The sequence below is a fragment of the Mirounga angustirostris genome, unplaced genomic scaffold (assembly GCF_029215605.1).
Source record: "Mirounga angustirostris isolate CCGP_5_RB_7025 unplaced genomic scaffold, mMirAng1.0.hap1 SCAF_15, whole genome shotgun sequence".
In the NCBI taxonomy this organism is placed as follows: Eukaryota; Metazoa; Chordata; class Mammalia; order Carnivora; family Phocidae; genus Mirounga; species Mirounga angustirostris.
This window is the reverse complement of record NW_026991723.1, coordinates 59,192,505-59,200,746: the sequence shown is the minus strand read 5'-3', so window position 1 is coordinate 59,200,746 and position 8,242 is coordinate 59,192,505. Positions and strand designations below refer to the sequence as shown.

The 8,242-nt window shown below is 43.9% G+C and overlaps 1 pseudogene; it reads right to left on the bottom strand.

Moving 5' to 3' along the window:
- Nucleotides 1–391: 391 nt before the first annotated feature.
- LOC123849386 (proteasome subunit beta type-5-like) lies at nt 392–1,251 on the bottom strand (annotated as a pseudogene).
- Between the last annotated feature and the right edge of the window lie 6,991 nt (nt 1,252–8,242).

The window sequence follows — 8,242 nt, the reverse complement described above, 5'->3', positions numbered from 1 at the left end:
ATCAACTCTAATTCCCAGAGATAACATCAGTTAGTACTTTGGTATACATCCTTCCAATTCTTTTTTGTTTGTTTGTTGGTTGTTTTGTTTGCTTGCTCTTCCTCTTCTAATTGCAAACAAAGGAGCATACTCTCCGTATCATTTTGTCACTTGCTTTCTCACCCTGTGGACGTCTTTCTGCACATTAACTATTATTTCACAACATTTTAATGATTACATAATGCTTTCTTTTTTTTTTTTTTTGTTTTTGAGCTCGAGTAGTGTAATGTTAACATCCAAGAAAGTAAAATCACCTCTGCAGCAGGTCATTAACAACTAGTAACACATAGAGGTCAATGGCACCAGTGCTTAAAAAAATTATCAATACAATTGAGGACCCCTCCCCTGGAGGATAGGGAGCTGTATCCACATTACCAGCAATAGCCCCCCCATGAAATGCAAGCAGCCACATCCACCCTCCTTCAAGGGGTAGAACCACTATATTTGTCATGTAGGTCAGCTACATTGTCACTGGAGACGGATCCAGCCATCCTCCCGGACATGGTAGAGGTTGACTGCACCTCCTGAGTAGGCATCTCTATAGGTGGCTTGGTAGATGGCTCGACGGGCCAGATCATAGGCCTGTTCCACCTCTAGGTCATAGGAGTAACCCTGATCCATGACCCCATAAGCATACACAGAGCCAGAACCTACAGAGAAGGTGGCCCCCGAGATCCAGTTTCCTTCACTGTCCACATAGTAGAGGCCAGGGCCTCTCTTATCCCAGCCACAGACCATGGTGCCCATGGACAGCCCCATGCCTTTATACTGATACACCATGTTGGCAAGCAGCTTGGAGGCAGCTGCTACCGAGATGCGTTCCTTGTTTCAAAGCTCATAGATTCGACATTGCTGAGCCAACAGCCGCTCCCAGAAGCTGCAGTCCGCTGCGCCCCCAGCCATGGTGCCCAGCAGGTAGGGATTGATCTCTATCACCTTCTTTACTGTCTGGGAGGCTATATAGGCACCGGCTATGGCCTGAGAGTCCGCTGCAACAATGACTCCATGTTGAAACTTGAAGGCCAGGGTGGTGGTTCCATGAAGCATTTCAATTCTCAGCTCCTTCGCGACACCCCAGTTGGGCATGGCCAGGCTCAGCCCATCGCCGGGACTCCCTGGACCCAGGTCCAGCAGATCTGCATGACCCCCGAGTCCGAAAAACCCGAGCCCGTTCACCGGTAGCGGCCTCTCCAACATGCTGGCCAGTGCCATGTCTAGTAAGGGCACCTACATAATGCTTTCTTAAGTGATTTGGCATGCCTTTGTTTCCAGTCCCCTTTCTTTGGAGGTTTTTGAGTAGTTTCTAATGTTTCCCATCACAGACTAAAGCCTGTTCAAATTTTATGGTGTACAAAGCACTTGTTCCCATCACTTTGGATCTTCTCATTAACTTGGAAAGAAGGCAATGCGATCATCACTCTTTCCATTTGACAGGTGAGAAAACTTGAGGCTCATGAAGAAAAAAGTGGCTTGCTCAAGGTCGCTCAGTAACTGGTAGAGCAGCTCCCAACCTGGGTCTTTTGGGCCTCTGGCCGGACCAATTTCCTGATACTCTTTTCCCCACCGCTGCCCCCATGGAGTAATGAATCCTCCAAAGGATGATTGTGTCTCTTCTGCCTCTTGTCCCCCAGGAACATCAGGCCTTAGAAGGACTCCTTAACCCAAACCAGAAACCCTGGCCTCCCAATCTGAGTAGTTCCTCAGATACTCTCTAACCCATCACCTAGTTTTATTTTGATTGTTGTTATCATGATTTATCATTTTCTTGTTTATTTACTTGTCTTTTATATAGTCCAGTGATTCTCAGCAGGGCAAAACCAACCCCCAGTGAGGAAAGGCATAGGTTGTCTTGCAAACTTACAACATCTGAATTTTAACCAGACATCTGTGTGGGTCAAAAACATTTATAGTCCTCTCAATCTAGACTCAAACTCACAAAGGACAGCATGCTTGGTTTTAATTTACACTGACTTTCCCAGGAATGCAACCATTATTGAAACACAAAGATTATTTTACTTCCTTCAATTCGGAGTTTTCTCATTTCAGAAAATGACATCACCCACGGTGGCACCGTTCATGGTATCTGAGTCTTGTATCAGTCTGCACTTGGAGCTTTCACATTCCAAGCAATTCTAAGTATATTGACCAATATCTTTTTTTTTTTTAGCCCTATTTCAAATTGTCAACGAGAAAGAGAAAAAGTCGTCAACATTCAGTTGGACATTATCTCTTTTTTCTTAAATTCAAACATTCATTATAAGTAAGTATGAGCATCCGAATGTTTCATGATGCTTTCTCATGTACTTATGACCAAACATTTGAATAATGAAATACATATTATTTTATTACAATTACTTTCATTTCTTCATTAAATTACAGTGAAGATGCTATACTGATTTTTTAATTATGCAAATAAGTGTAATGTATTATCTGTGAATTTAATTTAGGATGATAAAGGAGCCATTCAAAAGATTTGAGTTACAAAGGGGCCTTTGGGTCTGACTGTATTGTGAATTGTATTGTATTCGTGTGGTCTGTCTGACTCCCCCTCTGACAGATCAGCTCCATGAAGGCAGGGCCTGGTCTGACTGAATCTCCACTCTGGCCCCCAGCACCCAGACCAGTTGAGTAAAGCAATGATAGAGGCATTTTGGGCATTGTAAAAAAAAAAAAACAACACAAAACAAAACAAAAACTGGGGTCAGGGAGAAATTTATGGGCAGAGTTCAGCCTTCAACAAGTTGATTAGGTAACATTTCTGTAATTCCTTTTCTCCAAGTACCAATTGGGGTAGGAACCCTGACATGCCTGGATACTAAGAAGGTTCAAAGAGATCAAAGATCTGAAGACTCCTCGTACAGTGCCTGGCCCAGGGGAGGGCTAAGTAATTGATTGCTGTTATTGTTTTTGTTGTCCTTAGATTTCTCAGGCAGTAATCCATAAGTCTCTTGCCCCCTTCTCTGTTCAAAATCTGGCAGTTGTTATTAATACACTTTCCTAAGAACCTCCTATTCCCATTTATTCCCTCCCACCTCCCCAACCCCAGGCCGAGCTCCCTTCAATAATCTCAGTCTAATTGGAATTGGGACTGTCAGGATGACTTTCTTGTCCCCTCCCCAATTCTCACCTTGGTCCCGTCTCTGACAGATGCCACCATCCCCATGGCTCCAGGCAGAAGCCACAGGAGCAGGAAGGTGCCGTGCTGGCCAGACTCCCCGCAGGTGCCATGGCGGGGCAGGTCCAGTGCCCCAGACTTCAGCTGCCACGTGGGCAGTGGACCTGGCACCCCTGCCAATTCTCCATGATGAAACGCCGCCACCCTGGGGGAGCCATCTCCAGCCTTCCACGGTGGCTCAGCAGCAGGTTTATCACACTCGCTGAGAGAAGACATAATCAATTCCCCAGCTGGCACTTTGTGCTGAATACCCACTTTTTCAGCTTGATAGCAGGACTAAATTAGTTATTTAGCAACTAGGCCCTAATTTAGAGCGAGCGAGAGCCTTGACAAGGATCATTGTTCAAGGCCATCCCCCCTTTGCCTTCAGATAGGAGGCCCACAAATCCCCAGAAGGTGATAAATAGACAATTAGAAAATAGATATATTTGGTTAAATCTACAAGGCTCCCCAGCGCTGTCAGGCTCACAATGAAGGGGGCCAGGGTAAATTGGTGGCCAATGAACGCCAGCTGCATGGCCATCCGTCCTGCAGACAGTCAGCCATATGTGGCCATTTACAGGCCGTCCTGAAGAATAGATCGGACCAATAAGACCAGAGGGAACTAAAAATACTTGACAAAGTTGGCTGCTCTTCATTTAACAAGAATAAAATATCTAATGGGGTGTAATGGAGGCCATCAATCACCTACTGCCAGACCCGGCGTAATACCACACTTTTAACTATTAATGCAACTTTTTTTTCCTCTAATAAGTGGGACAGGCACATCCGCTTTGTACACAGGGTGGATGTTTGGGGAGTGGAGATGAATGGGAGATGCTGGAGGCAGAGGATGAATTTTGGCTTAAAAATAGAAAAGGATGATGGGAATGTAAAATGGGACAGCCACTAGGGAAACAGTATGGCGGGTCCTCAAAAAGTTAAATAGAATTACCACATGATCCAGCAATTCCACTCCTAGGCATATACCCAAAAGAACTGAAAGCTGGGACTCTTAACAGGATGTACACATGTTCACAGCAGCATTATTCACAATAGCCAAAAGATGGAAGCAACCCAAGGGTCCATCAATGGCTGAATGGATAAACAAAATGTGGTGTGTACATACAATAGAATATTATTCAGCCTTAAAAAGGAAGGATATCCTGATACATGCTGTAACATGCATGGACCTTGAGAACATGATGCTAAGTGAAATAAGCCAGATACAAAAAGATAAATATTGTATGATTCCTCTTATATGAGGTACCTAGAATAGGCAAATTCATAGAAAAAGAAAGTAGAATGATGGTTGCCAGGGGCTGGAGGGAGGGGAGGTTGGGAGTTAATGTTTAATGTACAGGGTTTCTGTGTGACACGATGAAAAAGTTCTGGAATTAGAAGTGATGGTTGTACAACATTGTGAATATACTTAATGCTACTGAATCATAAACATAAAAATGGTTAAGATGATAAATTTGTTATATTTTTATTTTATTTTAAAGAGTTTGTTTATTTGACAGAGACAGAAAGAGAGCGAGAGAGAACACAAGCAGGCGGAATGGCAGAGGGAGAAGGAGAAGCAGGCTCCCCGCTGAGCAGGGAGCCCAATGAGGGGCTCGATCCCAGGACCCTGAGATCATGATCTGAACTGAAGGCAGATACTTAACCAACTGAGCCACCCAGGCGCTCCATGTTTTTATTTTATTTATTATTATTTTTTTAAAGATGTTTATTCATTTATTTGACAGGGAGAGACACAGCGAGAGGGGGAACACAAGCAGGGGAGGTGGGAGAGGGAGAAGCAGGCTTCCCACTGAGCAGGGAGCCCGATGTGGGGCTCGATCCCAGGACCCTGGGATCATGACCTGAGCCAAAGACAGACGCTTAACCATCTGAGCCACCCAGGCGCCCCCCATGTTTTTATTTTAAATAGGAATAGGAGAGCAGGAGAAACGTTCCAATTTGGCTGAAGAACAGAAAAGTACTGTGGATTCAGTTAATCTAGGAACATTAAAAAAATAATAAGTCGCCCAGAAGACTGATCTTCTCTTGGGCAAATCATGCTTTCTTGGGGTCTCGGTTTCCCTGTCAATAGATGATAGATAACAACCCTTGACCCCTCTACCTCCCAGAGCAATTTGTGAGGCCCCAGTGAAATGAATGGGAAGGACATGGGCACCCTTTGTAAACCATTAAGCACTGTTGTCTAATTTGTCAGTCCATACCTGTTTCCAGCTAATAAACATTTCAAGAAACCTACTAAAGGAACTTCATCCATATGGACTGAGCCATCAATCTGAAAGACCCCACGATAGGAAAGTCGAGTCCCCACAGATGGAGACCAGACGCTGTCCTCAACCCACCACCCACTTGGGGAGGCTCCTCCTTGGCCACTGCTGGTTTCATGCATTATTCAGTCACCAGAGTCACCCTACAGCGGCCCTGATAATGTCCTTCACACAGTCTGAGTGTCTCCAGGTAGGGCAGATAAGGAACAAGGAGCGAAATGACTTTGAACACACCTGCAGAGTGCAGATGAGCCAGGTGCTGTGGCAGCATGGGACTGAGTGCTCTTTGCAGGGAAGGCAGGAGAGGTCTGGGTGTTGGAGGGGATGATGATGGCTGCAGAATGATGGCCATCAGATTTCATGGTAATGCCTGTGGTTTGGCTTCTTTGTAGGCTTTTACCTCCCCCCATATCCAACTGCATATTTTGGATTTATTGAAAAGATTCCTTCTATTTCAGTTTTTAAAGCACATTTACGCCTCCTGACTCATTTGATCCTCAAAACCACTTTGTACGTAAATACAAGTCCATTGGCAAGACAGATCATATATACTCATGATAACAAATTACAAGTTTTTGCAATTGAGGTATCTATACATTACAGGAGGAAAATAGGATATATTTATACAGGATACATGCCAAAATAGGTCAGGAAATATACATGTGTATCTTCTGTCCTAGTTTGGATGGATGAGATGTCTTCCCTGAGGAAGTGAAGTTAAAGCCTTGATGAAGGATGAGCAGTGTGTATCTGGAAACTCTGCTGAGTACTCTGAGAAATTTAAAGATGAAGACCCTATCTTTAAGAAACTTCAATCTAACAGGGCAGTGTTTCCTGGAGAGTTCCACAGAATACTGGATGCACAAGTTCCTGGTTTATATAAAAGGTTCTATGGTCAAATACATCTTGGGAACACTGGGTTGGATAGGTAAACTGTTCTCTTTGCTGTAGAACTTGTTAGCAATTTTTATATGCCAAGGTGCTCTGGCAATCTCCATAGACATTCTCTTTTCCAATCAAGACAAACCTTTGTAAGTAACATCTTAAAATGCAAGCAGAAGTGCTCTGTCAGAAACCCTATCAATTTATGGAGGGCAAGAGACCTGCCCAAGGACACACAGCTCATTAATGAGAGAATCTAGACTCTATTGACCTTCCCACCAGCCTTTCTTCTCCCCCATCAGATTCCCTGCATGATGGAGGTTGTAGATGCAAGATAACCATTCTTCCAGCCTCCTTTATAGCTATGGATGGCCATATAGCCCATTTCTGCTAATGAGATGTTAGAATTCTGCTTGAAGGCTTGTGAAAAGGACTTTGCTCCTGATATAAAGAGAGACTGAATAAGAGGAGTTCTCTCACTGCCATCCCTTCCTACTTCCGGACTCTGTTGACAGAAGGCATGGTATCTGGGCTGCTGCAGTCATCTTGTGACCATGAAGGGAGACAACACCAACACCATGAGTTGAGTAAAGCATCAAGCAGGTGGTAATAGCTATAGCCCTTGATTACAACATTACGCTGCTGGACCAACTCTGTGACTATCCACCTCTGGACTTCTTGCCACGAATACCCACTTTAATGAGGGAGGGTATTGTGTTACTTGCAGCCAAAAAATATCCTTACTAATTCAATTCTCAAGCCTGGTTATCCACCTTGGACTTTTTAAATGCATTTTTATTTTTATTCTTTTTTTAAGATTTTATTTGAGAGAGCGAGAGCAAGCAGGGAGGGGCAGAGAGAAGAGAAAGAATCTGAAGCAGACTCCGCACTGAGTGCAGAGCCAGACGCAGGGCTCGATCATGACCTGAGCCAAAACCAAGAGTTGGATACTTAAGCGACTGAGCCACCCAGGTGACCCTAAATACATTTTCATTTTTTTAAAGATTTTATTTATTTATTTGAGAGAGGGAGAATGAGAGAGAGAGAGAGAGAGCATGAGAGGTGGGAGGGTCAGAGGGAGAAGCAGACTCCCCGCTGAGCAGGGAGCCCGATGCGGGACTCGATCCTGGGGCTCCAGGATCATGACTTGAGCCAAAGGCAGTCGCTTAACCAACTGAGCCAACCAGGCACCCCCTAAATGCATTTTTAAGTAGAATATCTCCCTGTTTAGCATTTCCCTGCTAGAATGCCCCTCAGAATAGGAATGACCAAATATCATAGAATATACATATCTTTCAATATAATATTTAAGCCAATATTCACAAAGGAAAAATTTTTCATTCATTAAAAAATATATCACAAAAACTGTGACATTGTGTTTGAGAAAAGCCTCAAGTTTCTTCCAACTATAAATGGTAGACCATCAGAATCGAACAAAATTTGAACAGCGCATCAGGAAACAATAAAAAGGAAGTGTGTCTCAGATGGGGCTAGTCCTAAAAGAAGCTTTGTCACTGCGCACAAATGACCGTTAAAAACCTATGTATCATTTAATGACAGGAAGGAATGTTGTAAGCCTTTTTACATCCTAATGTGGTTATTTGTAACTTAAGTTTATAAAGGAATTTGACTGTCTCAGTAAAATTTAGTTGAGGGATTTGGGTTGCATTTAATACATTGTAATTTTTTCCTATTTAAAATAATAAAAATTGGGGGTGCCTGGGTGGCTCAGTCCTTAAGCGTCTGCCTTCGGCTCAGGTCATGACCCCAGGGTCCTGGGATTGAGCCCCACATCGGGCTCCCTGCTTGACAGGAAGCCTGCTTCTCCCTCTCCTGCTCCCCCTGCTTGTGTTCCCTCTCTCGCTGTCTTTCTCTG